Consider the following 14,862-nt stretch of genomic DNA (forward strand, 5'->3'; position numbering starts at 1 on the left):
GGAAATGCTGGAGCAGACGTTTGCTTGTCACTACTGCTGCATAAGGGAGATGGCAAAAATTCCAAAAGTCAGTGTTCTCTACTGTATTTTATCTCCTGAAAACATTTACCTTACCTTGTGAATGTATATCCCACTAAAGGCACAAACCTGAAATACGCTTTCCTAGAGGAAACTCACTTGAAGGTCATAAATCAAGAAAACATAAAAAACCCAGCCTAGACAGAGCCTATCTCTTTAAAGATGTCGTATAATGAGGAACAGAGCAAAGGATACAGAAAAGAATGGGATGCAGGCTTTTCTGTATACATCAACATTGCTGAATCACACCCATATCACCCCAATTCCAACAAAAATCTTCTCTTTGTATACAAAGAAATGTCATATCACCCTCTGTATCTCTGGCTATATAAGTTATTCTCTTTCAATTTATTTTAATTAACTAGTTCATAGTCCTTACTCCTTTTGAGTAAGAAAGACTCAAGAAAAAAGAAGTTATGTGTTAAAATACATGTATTTTATAGGAAAAAAAGAATGATTGAGCAGAGCAGATAAGTCAAAGACTATTGTGAAAAAACATTAAGCTATCTATATTTATATACACTTATGGATGCATACAAGAGCATTTATGCACAAATTCGGTTTTCTTTTCATACAAACAGAGATTTTGCACAAGGAACTGTCTCAATCTCTAATATACAGAAAAACTATGAAGATGATGTTTTAGTGTGAGAAGGAATTATGTACATTTATAATGTTAGAAGATACTCAAAATCACTGTCTAAATTGTCACTCCCCTTCATTTTTTGTAATTTTTGTCCAGACAGGAGCAGCAAGACAAGACATTTGTCATTTCATGTGCAGTGAGAAAAAAACCTGTGTGAGGTAAATAAATCTTTTTTTCTTTATGGACAATGACCAAAAGTCAGGAGTTTTGCTGGGTGTCTTCACATGAATGGCATTGAAAGCACTTGGGGATTTTTTTGGGGTGAGTTTATGATGTTGTTTGGTTTTTTGTTTCTGTCTTAACCTACACCATAGCCATGAGTGCTTATTTCTGACTTTTGACTCTGGGTAGTTTTTGTCTATTTTGTTCATGGACCTGTCAGTGCAATAAGCAAATGAAACTAAAAGCTTCCATTTCAAAGTGACTGAGACCCAATTCTGATTTATTTTATAACTTGAGCTCTTCCTTGTCTTGTTGCAGCGAGCAGCTGGAGAGCTAGATCTCTGATGAGACACTGCAGGAAAACATTCAGTGTTTTATATAGATCCTCTCTGACTTACCCTCTGGTTTCCATGGAAATCCATATGATCCCCATAGCTACCAAGTCTAGGTCTCTCCAGTGTGTGTAGGATAGGCCTGCAGGTTAACCCATACAAACTCTCTCCATTCAACTGTATGCATGTTAGGGAGATTTAAACGAATCAAGGCTCAATACAAATATTAAATTAAAACATTTGCACTTTTTGGATGATGCGTTCAAAGATGATGTCCACATATTTTGTGGCTCTAAGCTGGTATTTTACCTTGCTGAAGCATTTCTGATTGTTATAATTAATGTAAACAATGCCATGGTAATTAATGCAAGTTAGTGCCACTTTGAGTATCTCTAACGTGTATTAATGTTTGGTTATGTTTTATGTTACAGGAAAATTATAAAATATAAGAACTATATTTAATACTAAGAATGAGGTATATGTATGTTTGTATACCTGCATTTCAGGGCATTTAAATAAATTGAAACTGCAATACTATAACACATAAACTGAAAACTGAAGAATAGAATACTTTTTGCCCTTTTGCCATATCAAAGGACTCATTTAAAATCTACCTGGATGTTGGATATCTGGTTTAGTTTTTCTGTTGGAGTCCCAGCAGCAAAACTTGTCAGCTGTGTTGCTTATAAATTTTCATGGTTAGGAAGGTGTTGACAAAAGATAAATTGCTGAAGAGAGGCTCTGTCCATTTCTCAAGAAAAACTGAAGAATGAAGATACAAGTCTTCTTTATCTGAAACCATGTGGATAATACTCTGCATGGACAGCTGTGTTAGTGATTTGATTTTATGGCAAGCAAACAGTGCTTACTTTAATGGGATTTATTAAGATTTATTTAACACAGCCTACCTTCTGCCTCCCTGGAAGTGTCAATATTGCTAAAGCCTAATATTGTACAGACTTTATTACTCTCTTAACTGCCACTTGTGTGATCTTTGGTATTCACATAACCTGATAAGGCACCACTGAGGCACGTAACTTGCTGTAAATGCTTTATCTTTTTTCTCTTGTAATCTTGCCATGTTTGAGATAGATTCTGAAACTTTTTTATTGGTTTCATATAAATTTGCTATTTGCTGCTTGCTGTATCTTCATGTTGGAAACACAAAGAAAACCTTCTTGAGCAGTTACCATGTTTGTGAGAGCCCCAGTGGGAATGCACAGGCATTTGGTAATTTCCTAAATGTGCTGTTTTTTGTACATGGCCAAGGTCATCATATTTTTTTGCCAGATCTTTAAAATCAATTTATTGCTTAGATTTTGTTTGTTTTGCTTTCCCCCAGTGCACAGTGCACGCGCACACACACACATACACACAGAGTCAGAGTGGCCTTACCCCTCAGGCAAACTACACTGCCCTTCAGCCAAATCAACATCCCTTCCATGTCTTTGAATTAAATCTGAAAATTACAATATCATCCTGAAATTTAAACTTTTCAGATTTTGTTCAGTTGTATGCCCTCCCTAATTACAATATCATCCTGAAATTTAACCTTTTCAGATTTTGTTCAATTGTATGCCCTCCCTAACTTCTGTAGGACTTGAACTTTTAACCCATTCATTTTAACCCATTCATTAGACCCATTCACACATTTATTTCACCCATTCTTTCAGCCCATTCATAACACATTCACTTCACATTGCCTTAGGGTAACAGCTATTACAGCAGATCTTAGGGTCCCTTTTATTTTGTACTGCTTCCTTCCATGAACGTCAATAGAAAATAGGATCCTGCTTGTTAGATAAAGAGAGATACTTTGAGTACAGTTTTCAGCTGTTTTATAATCAGGGTTTTGCAGTTTTACCTTCCCTGTCTTTGTGGATTTGCTAGTTCTGCTCCACAGTGGTGCTGTGACAGCTTCAGCACAAATTAAGACTGATTTGAAGTAAGAGGCACCTTAACCTTTAGGTTAATGGTTTTATACAAATATTTGGAAAAATAATTGAAATTAAATGGGCATTATTATAGTGAGAAATGAGCGTCTCAGTTCTCCTTAGCTAGCTCATCTGTCCCTGTTAAGCCATTGATATAAGTGGCTTTCAAAGTTTGAAATTGCTTCCCTGACAACTCTTATTTGGCTGTAAACTGGACTGTTTTGAATCTGGGGAAGAGAACCTGTAAACATAAAATCAATGACTCCTGGCTATTCCAGTGGTGTAACATTTTTGTCAAGAGCCTGTTTATATCAGATTTTGAAGCATCCTGACAAAATAAAAATATGATTTATGGTGCTTTATCCTGAGGCCTGTCACGTAAGTAGCCACTGTGAAGCAAACAAAATGTTGTCCATTTTAACTACTTAGGCTTTGGGGAAGGGTTCCCTCAGGGAAAATGCAAGATCCTCAAGCTACAATAGATCACGTTTCTTTCACTCCTGTTTTTCTGGAACACGTGTCTGATGGATTTTGATATAACAGTTGACCATTGTCCCTATTCTTACTCAACTCTAATCACTCTGGATCTGCTTCATCCAGTCAGTCAAAGCAGACAGTTTAGCACAGACTTGAGCAAATTTGTCTAGCATAGGTGGCAGTGTCTCAACAAGGGAAATCTTTTTGTCTGAGTACAGCTATGCAAACATACAACCATTGTTCATTACTATGGAAATATTATCTGACTATTCCCTTTTTATTTATCTATGACTTAATCTCCCCCCAAAATAAAGTGATTTATATTTACCAGTGTACATTTAATTTTGCATAATAATTTGGGGAATGTACCAAACTGTTCAAGCATTTCCTTAAGTTCTTCCTAATCAGGATGTTTTAATTTAAGAAACAAAGTCAAGGAAAAAAGTGCTCCTCTGAAACACTGGCTGAAAAAAAATCAACAAAATCCTAACATGTAAAGATGGTGGGTTCTAATGCCTTTTTAGAAGTCCAACAATTTAGTAGTCCCCTATACTATTATTTCCCAAAGTTGACAGGAAAATCTGATTCATAAAGAATGGTTTCATTTTCCTGGATCTCATAATACTTAAAGGCTTTGTGAAAGGCTGGGAAACAGGTAGAGGATAATAAAAAATGTAGGATAAAAATTCAGTAGCTGAATTTAGTGGGTAGATCATATTTTAAAATAGGATTAACCTTCATTAAGGGACATTTTATACAGTAGCATGAAATACAGTATGAAGATACTTAATGTCCTGGCAACACCAAGAAAGTAACTTAAGAAGTATAAGCTTAAGGTGATGGATGGGATGGAGAGAGAGTTGGGAAGGAAATTGACAATTCAAAGTTCTTCATGGGATACAAGGAGGCTGGATGAACTGGTGATAACCCCTGACATTTTGCAAAAATAAAGATTCATTATAATTCATTTTAGTCATGCTAGAGAAAGTTTCTATGTGTTTACAAGTACTTCCACTGTTCTCCAGTTATGGATATTTAGTGCAGACATGGAGGAATTTGGCCTTTATCGTACTGAGTAATGTGTGGCTTTCTGTTGCTGAGTTATTCTTGCAGTTCTGCTGAAGAAGGTCCCTTGATTTCCTATAGGGCATCCTTCCTGGCACCCTGTATCACCTGTAACTACAACATCATTCTGGAGTCAGCTGATACACAAAATCACCAGAGGCAGTGAAGATGACAGATGTGATCCTAATGTAGTTGCAGTCAGTGACAACGTTCCCCTTGGCTTCTCTGCCCTTGAGATCTGTTTTGAATGGACTGCTTCACTCAGGATGCTGAAAACCACCCCCAGATACTGAAATATGGTCCCTCCTGGAAGCTCACATCTGCTGGTTTAATCCATTTTCCATGAAACCCCACTCATCACAAGAGCACACACGACAAGGGTGATGCTAGCACCAGGCAGCTTTGCAGGGCTAAGAGTTGGAACCAGTCACTGCCCTTAAAAGTCAAAGTAATATTTAACTTGACATTTGGTAGCACAACTGAACTCTGTTTCCCCAAGCTTATGAAAGTTTCCTTGATCATGAAGTTACTACCAGTTTGAGGCTGTTGTTCCAATGATCCCTGAGAATCTGTAATCTTGAAGCAGACCAGTCACAGGATTTGTTGTGTATGATAGAATGAAATTGCATGTTAGACTGTGAGTTTTGTGGACAAAAATGGTTTACAAAGCATTCAGGTTCTCCAATGAAGGACTTGCAAAGTATCTGGATAATAAATTGCAGGATAAAGACTGGTCAAATCTGGGGTATATTCCTGATGGGATCTCTCTCCATATTCAGACCATCAAGAGATTTTTGATGTGTTTCAGGTAGGAAAGCAGGGAAACAGTGCTCAAAGCCTGGAGCCCAAATAAGTATTTTTAAATGAGTGTTCACAGCAAATTCTAGTTTTAATGGATGCCAAGAGATTACCTGTCAATAAAATATGAGGGCCCTAAATACATTCATTTTGATGTGGTTACTTAAGTGAACTATTTGATTCAGGACCTGAGTCAGTGAAGAATGATGCAAAGAGATTTGTGTCTCTAACTCATTGAACTGCCTTGGTGGGGTGTTGACTTGGTGGGCAACTAAGGACCTTAACTCACTAAAGCTCTTAAACAGATGAAATTAGATATAATTTGGGTATATTTTGATATAATTAGATATATTATATATATTAGATATATTTTGGGTAGAAACCCAAAATTACATTTGTGGCATTCAGAGTGTGAACTCATCTATGCAGACTGGAATTTAAAGAGGATCCTAAGAACTAAAATCTAATTTGATGACCTCCTGCCTCTCCATCATACAGTATAATGCTACACCAAGCAAACCTGTGCCCCAACTTTTCCTCTTAGGCACCCACCTCATGTAAAAATAGGAGCAAATGGAGCAAGAATCTACCTGTTAATGTACATCTGGCTCCACAGGATTTGTGACCAATGTTGGTATTACGTCAACCTATGATTACACAAGGTAGACCAAGCAGCAGGTTGTATTTTCTCAATAAATGAATTTAAAACAGTGTTTAGATATTGTTTTTTCTGGGATTTATCTCGAGGAAAGTGAAGGAGAAGATTTAAAACTCATGAAGTTCAAAGGGAGAATAATTAGAATAGCTTTCACTGCACACCATCTTCAGTTACTAGATAAACAGAAGCCCTATGTGCTCACAAACTGTTCCTTATGCCTAAGGCCAGAGTCTGTTCTCTCAAGTTCTCTCAAACTCTGCATTCTGATTTTCCATATGGGACATTTCCCTGTTTCACAACTTGTCTAAAAGAGAAAATAGGAGGATGTGGCTTTGCATTGCAGAACCCAAACTCCTTTTGAATCGCCTCTCCCACTGCTTATCTTCATTCCTCTACTCATTCTTTCCTATATCATGTGCTTGTGATGCAATTGCAGGAACAACACATGGGCTCACAGCCCATGCACACGGCAGAAATGTTATAGCCCCAGGATTACAGCATTTGTAGAGCTGGAAGAGTTAATGAAGAGTAAATGGCAACAGGCAACTTGAGAGGAGGGAGAAATGTTAAGAATTGAGGCATTGTTTTCTGGATTAATGGATCGTACACAGAAAAGAAAGTCAAAACCTTTCCTGCTACAGGCAGTTGGGATTGGTAGAACCTGGTCACACTTTTAGAAAAAAATTCATAACAATTTACTCCAAACAATTCCAAGTAAACTGAAACTTTCCAGGTTACTTAGTATGCCTCCTGACATACCATCCAGGGATGGCTTAACACTTGTGAGTGGAGTTGTGGTGTTTAACACCTGATACTGGAGCTGTAGCAATGAGAAGAGAGACATGTGTTGGATGGATGGATACGTGTAAGACTGGATCCTCCTGCTCTGCAAACTCTGGAGGACAGTAGGTGGTGACTGACCAAAGCTGACGGGGGTGAGTGTTAGGAAAGGTAACCAAAGCACTTAGAGTTACACATAGAAAAAGCAGTCTTAATAGTGAATCACTAAAAGTGGTTATTCACTGTATTGTCCTCTTAAATCCTTCTTCTGACAGTTATCCAGTTAGCCAGTACAATGTTAGCTGCTATGCAGAACTGTCTGTGAGAAGAACTCAACCTCTAGAAGAAGAGATGAATCCAGACAGATGAAAAAACAATATCTATCTCATTCTAGCATCCTTATTCTTTTTGCAAAGATGGAAGTGATCAAAATAAAAACAGGAATAGCCACTAGAGAGAGAACTGTAATCTGGGGGAGGGGGGAAGGAAAGTGTTTTACACCATGTAAGGGTAACAACCATGCATACAGTTAGTTAGGAGGGGCATTGAACCCTGACAAGCCTTTCACTTACACTGAACATCTTTGCATGGCCGTTATTACACCAAAGATGAGCAGATCCCAACCACGGCAGGGTCTTAATTCAAGAAGCAAATTTTAGCATCTGTTTCAATTTAGGCCTAAAGTAAAAGTCACATAAAGTCTCATTCAACAGAGAACTACAAAAGTGATGTTTTAAGCTTTTTGTTTTCTCCATTTATATTCTACTGACACTGCTGGTTTTGCTCTGGTTTTCCTTAAAAAGAATGTTACAGAAAGTGGCAGCTCTGTTTATCAGCTGTGCTGATGCTGTTCTTGGCAATGAATGCAGGGAGACTGGAAAATTATTTTGTTGATGGAATTTCCTCAATACCTTTGGCATTAGACACAATGGAGTGAACATGACTTTGACGTAAAAAATTCATTGGGATATTTGTTTAAGACCAACCCTCCATGACTCGAACAAACCTCAAGAGGGGATGGGCTAGAAGCTCAGTAATTACCTTTTTAAAGGAAAAATGTTGGGGTTTTTTTGTGAAATTTAATTGGCTTTCGGATCTGTAAACGCAATACATTGACAAAGAAGTTTTTTAATTATTAGGTCAGACATGGTCCATCAAACACTCAATAGTTCTGATATGGTAACAGCAAAATATACTCAACTTCCTGGTATTCTGTGTTTTGAAGTCATAGAACTGCTTGCTGTGATCCTTTAAGAAACTGAGAAATTCCTCTGTAAATGCAACATGAGGGTTTTTGTTCAGATTTAAATCTCTCTCTACCTCCTCCTCTTACCTCCTGCTGCTTGCACAAAGCAGGAAAGGAGGGGCAGCTACAAGTCTCATCTGAAAAGAGTCCAGCATAAAGAACTATCAGTTAGCAACTGTTCTAATTACTAAAACTTAATGATAACTAATTTTCACTTACTTTCCTTTTCCTGAATGAAAATGACTAGAGTTTGGAGCACTAGATTTTTCCAAAAGCAGAACAAAAATTCCCAGATATGTGTGAGAGGTCTTATAAAACTGAATGTCTGAAGAGAGCAAGAGGAGCAAGAGCAATTAAATTCTGTCAATTCAGAAGGCTCAATCAAGATCAAATAAAATTTATTTGGATAGCACTGGGTCAATGATTAAAAGATCAGCTGCAGTTAAGATCCTGTACTTGCTGCAGTGAAGAGGCACAGCCTTTAGTTCCCCAGGAAGCTGGACTTTGATGACACCCCAGAAGGATTGGCCAGACCTGTCCAGTCACACAGGGCCCATGGCATCCCACCACACACGTGCCCTCTCAAACTGGAGTACCATGTCCCTGCCTCTCCACTCTTCCTACTCCGGCCTCCTCACATTGCCTGATCACACCTCTCTAAGGAAGAAAACACCTGTTTAGACAGGAGAAATTCCTGAAGTTTCCCAGTGGCCACAAGTCACACAAGATGTGAGCCAGTGTACAGCCAGCAGGTCCATGCCTTAGCTGCAGCTATTCATGGCAATTTCTATCCACTGGCACCTGGGCTGGGGGACTTAAAAAGTACCAAATATAATAAAAGGTAGGAGATTAGTCTCCATGCATCTTGTGAAGCTGGTAGCTAAATGTAATTTGATGAGGGATAGAGATGGCCTACAGGACTCTCAGAAGGTCAGCACTCCAGATAGTGCTTGTATTGCTTGTGCCTGGAGCTGCCAGAAATTAATCAATGGCCTGGAAGAAGGTCCTCAGAAAACATTCAACAGTTTGCAGCTGCCACTTCCTTTTTTTCCTTTCCTCTCCATTAAACACTCCAGTCTCATGCAAACAAGGCAGCTGAGATGCAGGAATCATTCTCAGAGTGCTCCCAACTGGTCAGGGAAAGGAGATCAGGCTTTTGCAAAATCATTCAGGGTGCACTCTTTTCCCTTTCTTCCCACCATGTAGATTTTTGTGCTATTTAAAGAGGAAATGTGTTGACAAGTCTTAGCAAAAACTGACTGGGATAGCTGTAAATCCAGAGCACCCATTGGGCTGGAGATCATGGAGAGCAGATGGTGATGTCGGGGGTGGTGATGAAAAAGCAGTGGTGGAGCTCTTTCACTCCTTCTGGGAGAGACGATGTGCCAAGAACATGTGAATTGAGGGACAAAGGATAAAGCTAGCAATAATATCTCCATCTACCTGGGAAGTTTAGAGGTAAATGGGCTCAGTGTAGGGCCCAAATGCATCAGGCTGGGCACTACCTAGTTCTCTGATAGGTGTGCTCATTGCAAACACTGGACTGCCTTTTTTTTTTCCCTACTTGCAGCAAGTTAAAAAAATTAACCACATGCAGTAGAATGGAAAAAATGCCAACACTTGCTTTAAAAGGCTGTAGGACATGGAATAAAGGGGGTTTCCCCTTGGCACACATGTGTTAAGAGCATTATGTAACCTTGTTTTGTAAAAAGCACACTGATCTTCTGGCACTGAAAAAGACCCACATATGTTGACTGCAAAAATGGGAGAGTCAGGAATGTATTATGCAGGAATGAGTCTTGCCAAAGAAAGCAAAGTGCAAACATCCCACACTTCCCAAATTATCTTTCTTTCCTGCTTAATGCACTGTAAATGAAATTCAGTTGGACTTTGACATTGTGGACTGGATTCAATCCCATTTATATTGTGCATAGATAGGAACAGATGATAAAATGATATTGTTTGAACAAATTGCTCACTTCCTTTGCAATAATTCTTACAATTGTTAACATATTAATAATTATAATCATATGTTCCATTTATAATAGAGCCTTTCTTAACCAAGAATCCTAATGCTCATATGGAATAAAAGGATTGTACTGTGTGTACACTATCTTAACTGAAAATACATCCAACATCACAGCTCTGCCTGTAAATCATGCTTTAAAACATAAGGGCATTAACTTTCCTACCAATCTTTTGCATTTTCAGGGCCTTTTTATTGTTAAGTATGGCTCTACTTATTCCTCTGGATGTTTCCACCACAATGAATATGTGAGAAATCTTAAGCATTGGACAACCTTCCAAGGGGAACTCTACATTTATTTTCACTGCTGCAGGCAGTCTGGTTAATTTTGATGTCCCTATATTTTCAAGATAACAAGTAAAAAATCAGTGGTGAAAAGGAGACTCCTAACTGAACAAAATTGGTATTTCAGTGGTTCTATTTAGCTGTTACTGCTGACAGTCTGGGTGTGCAGAGATATGAAGTAAGGCCTCATTGCCCAGTCCTGAGCGAAGCAGGGAAGTGCATGCTGACTTTTGTCAAGAAACATATGTAAGGTAAGAAACGTTGAGAAAAACACTCTTAAAAGCAGACACTGCTGCCAAATATTATTAGACTATATATCCTGGAAACTTAGGCCAGTTATCTCAATTTAAAAATAATTCCTTACATCTTCATGTAGATGAATTAATAAAAGTCCTTTTAATTCTTGATTCAATAAACTAGTCAGCCTTGTCAGGCTCATCTCAATACAAACTTCATATAAATGACTCCCCTCTGCTGAAACATCAAACACAGGTGCTTTGGAGGAATTTCTTGGACACTGGACAGTGAAATGCCTTCCACCATGTATGGCCTAAAGTCATGGTAAATAGAGTGTGTCCCTTCACTGCCTTCACTGCCTCAGTTTTTCTGAGTGACAGGAATAAGAAAACATAATCAATACAACCCTGAGAATGCTGAGAAATTATTAATCTTTTTCTCACTTAGAATCTTTGGGTTTATTATTACTATTATTATTGTATTTAGCCAATGTAGATAGTACAAGTAGTCAATACTGGCACTGCTCACAGGCCTAGTGTCAAGACTTAATCAATTTCTATTCTTATTGGTGTATTTTTTTTTCTGACCTAAGAATTAATTTGCTAGTTGTACCTACTGGTCCCTTTAATTATATATAAAAAACAGAAAATGGAAAAAAGAGGAAGAATGTCAACCACCCATGCTGAAAAAAATGTCAGAGGAAGAAGTCAAACTGCATTTCTAAAAAAACCCCGAAGTCTGGAAACTGTTTTTCCAGTAAAAATAAAACAAACAAAACCAACCTCAAACCTCATGTTGGCCAAGAATGGAAAATGACCATTCCTTAGGTAAATGTTTGCATAGTTAAAAGAATGAGGGAAAGATGGTGACAGCTAAAATGTTTTGTGCATGTGTGATATAACAAGCTTTCTTTACAAGACAGGTGTAATAACAGTGCAAGCTGTAAGAATGCCCTGCCCTGTGAGTCAACAGGCTAACAGCATGGCATTTATTTGCCAGTTTAGAACAAGAAGCAGCAAAATGGTTTGGCTACAGGAGATGGAACTACAGGGCTAGCATAGGTAAGCAAACTGGAAGTGTGAATGCTGGAATAGATGCAGGATACCAGGGTGGTAGCACTTCGAGCTCTATGAAAAATATCATAAATACTGTATTGGCTACAAATGAGGCAGAATTTTAAATGTTGTCCAAGACTGCAAATTACTCACAACCTATAGAGACCTAACAGCAGCAAACATAGTTTCAACCATTATCAGCTCTTGTGGGTTATCAAAAAGGATGTGGGTTTGTGATTGATGCTCTGTAGGGCCAATGGCACAGCCCTAGTCTTCCAACCCTTCCTGCCTCTTTTGAACATCTCATTCCAGGACTTACATCCTGGCTGACCCAGTACTTTGGAGATGAAGGCAGATGGGAAAATAAAGCTGTAAAGAGTGTCTTATTCAGAATTGGTTTTGTATACAGACCTCTCACTTCCCAGATAAGAACAATAGCCTAAGAAGCCAATCAATGAGAAGCAGCACAGTTTAAATTAATACACACACCCTTAATCCAAATTCACTTCCATAAGGAGATAAGCTTTCTGCAAGTTCACTAATCAACCAGTATAAATGGAGAAAGCAGAATGGGAGGTGTGGTTTCACAACTGAATTTTCTAGGATTTACATTTAATTTAAGTCAAAAGTAGAAATGAGAGAATTGCTCCCATGCTAATTTACATCAGAAGCATTTCTTTTTTAACAGGCCAACATTTGCTCATAAGCTCAGTCAAAAAAAATAAACGAAGAACCAAGGCATAAAATAGTTGGAAAATTATCATGTACTCAAACCACTGAGGACATTGGGTGATGTGCAATACATTTGATATGCTCAGAGCTAAACCCTGCGGTGGCTGCTGTAACTCTTGTCCCTGCAGAGTTGGTAAGTTATCAAAAGAAGCTAAATTCTTCTGAAAAACCACGGAATCAGGAGGAAAAAACATGACTGCAGCTAGTTTCAGCCTATTTCCTTAGAAAGTGTGCTGCACAGGAGCATTTCTGGTTTGTGAGCCTGAGTTACAATTTAAGAAGGAGCAGGTGGGTCGATTGTTTTTGCAGCTAAGTTGCTTCTTTAATTTTGGGTCATTTTTGCAGGAAAACAGTCCTTGTCTCATAGAGCTGGGTTTGCCTCATTACTGCTTTGCTATCATCTCCAGTGAACACACTGGAAGCCTTTGACCTCCCTACCTTTTTGCAGTGCTGGCCCCTGTGATCTCCCACTTCTGAGCAGCAGGCTGCAAGACTTCTCCAGACCCCCTGTAGATCATTTGCTGCTCCCCAGGTAGCTCCTGTCACTTACACTGACACTGCAAATTTACCAAACTCATACATCTGTTCATCTTTGTTGTGGAACTCAATGGTATGTGATGAAAAAGACTCAGGGCTGGATATGTATAGAAAGAATGAAGATTCTAGTCCTTTCAAGCTGTTCAAAAGCACTTGCTCAGTCACAGAACACGTAAGTTTTGTCCAGTAGTGTTTTGTCCTGTTTTCAGAAATGCAGGGACTTTGAATTCTAGCTGCTTCCTTGTAATTAACTAGGCACAAAAGCTGAACCCACAGAAATTGTACAGTAAACACTACTGCTTACTGGCATATGGGAAAGAACAATGAGGGCTCAGACTCCCATGCTACAACCTAAGAGCAGCACAATATGCTGTATTTCGGGGTGATTGCATTGTACTGGCATGTGATTTAGGGAGAAATAGTTGCTTTTGCCAACACAGAAACAAATTTTCTTCTGCCATTATGTTAGGGCCCCTTTTCACCTCTCCTGTGCAGAGTGTTTGCTGAAGTCTGTCTGGCCAGTTAAGCAGGAGGTTGGCTGTGCTGCAGCAGACTTGTGGAAAGCAATTAAATGATTTATTACCTCTATTGAAAATGGGTTTTGGAAAGCAAACATTGTTCAGTGCAATATCACCACTAGTGACACACAGCAGTTTGCTTCCCTAATTTTTTCCTTTAGGACCTCACAAAACATGGCAGAATACCACAGGACTGACACTTGGTCCCACAGGGTATGTAATCCTAAGAAGAAAATGTGACTGAGCTAGAATAGAGGAGGTGCAGTCAGCTTTTGTGCAGTATGAACACCAAAGAGAGTCTGAATTTGTGACAGTGAATTTCAAATGTGATTCATGAAACAGAGACAGTCTTACAAGCCTCCACAAATCCCTGCCAGGCACAGCAAAAAAAGCCAGATTACTTGATTTAACTTCAGGCTTTGAGATTGCCACATTCATGGTGAAGAAAGAGTCACAGATTTGATAAGGGGATATTACTGTACATTACTGCAATTACAAGAGAGATTATAAGGCTAGTGCTAAAAATCCAGTGTGGGAGCTGAGTAAGGAACACTAGTTCAGGACATAAACTATGTTAAGTGCTCAGTCTGGCAAAAGTCCTGGACATGCCTCTGCAGTCATGATTTATGTCAAATCATGTACTGAAAGCAAGAGGACGAAGTTTAATTTGGCTCTCTGGACAGAAATACACCAACGGTCAGGAACATGTTGTTCAAACAGCAAATATGGACTTCAATGTGCACTGAAAGTATCAAGGTGGCCTCTTGACTCATGCCACTAGAACTCATGCATCTGGTCTACGCATGAAATTTATGACTCTCCAAGTGGAAGAGAGTTCTGAGATCACCATATTCCCTTCTGGTATATAGAAAGAATCATATCAGGTGATCCCTCATAAATTAATGATCTCTACCTTAAACCAAACAGGTTTTTCACCTTTGCCATTTCCTAAGAAAAATTGTTTCAGGGCCTTACACATTTGATGGCTTAAAAAATAAGCCTTATTTCAGATTAAGAATTACAAAGCAAATATCTCTATAAAATCTGTTGATTGTTCCACCCTTCTTGTATTGACTTTCTGGATACAGATGATATGTGCATAAAAATATGCAAATGGACTCTTTACCTTTCTTCTGAGAAAACTGTCAGCATCAGATCTTTTGGTTCTCTACAAACATTCATTTCTACAGGCACATAATAGAAGGACTATGGTTATAAGCAGGAATTAGGAGCACTGTAATAGAAAACACATGAAATAACAGGATTGATACACAATCAAACGGATGTTGTACTCAC

At 38.6% G+C, this 14,862-nt stretch overlaps 1 long non-coding RNA gene across 1 annotated transcript in view; it reads left to right on the forward strand.

Annotated features, from left to right (window-relative positions):
- LOC130254301 (uncharacterized) overlaps positions 1-6,164 on the forward strand; it is a 42,117-nt gene extending 35,953 nt beyond the window's left edge. The window contains exons 6-7 of the long non-coding RNA XR_008840670.1: positions 821-882; positions 4,776-6,164. This is a non-coding gene — a long non-coding RNA (uncharacterized LOC130254301). The remainder of the gene's footprint in view (positions 1-820; positions 883-4,775) is intronic.
- Positions 6,165-14,862: the final 8,698 nt, after the last annotated feature.

Source organism: Oenanthe melanoleuca, chromosome 5, assembly GCF_029582105.1.
Source record: "Oenanthe melanoleuca isolate GR-GAL-2019-014 chromosome 5, OMel1.0, whole genome shotgun sequence".
In the NCBI taxonomy this organism is placed as follows: Eukaryota; Metazoa; Chordata; class Aves; order Passeriformes; family Muscicapidae; genus Oenanthe; species Oenanthe melanoleuca.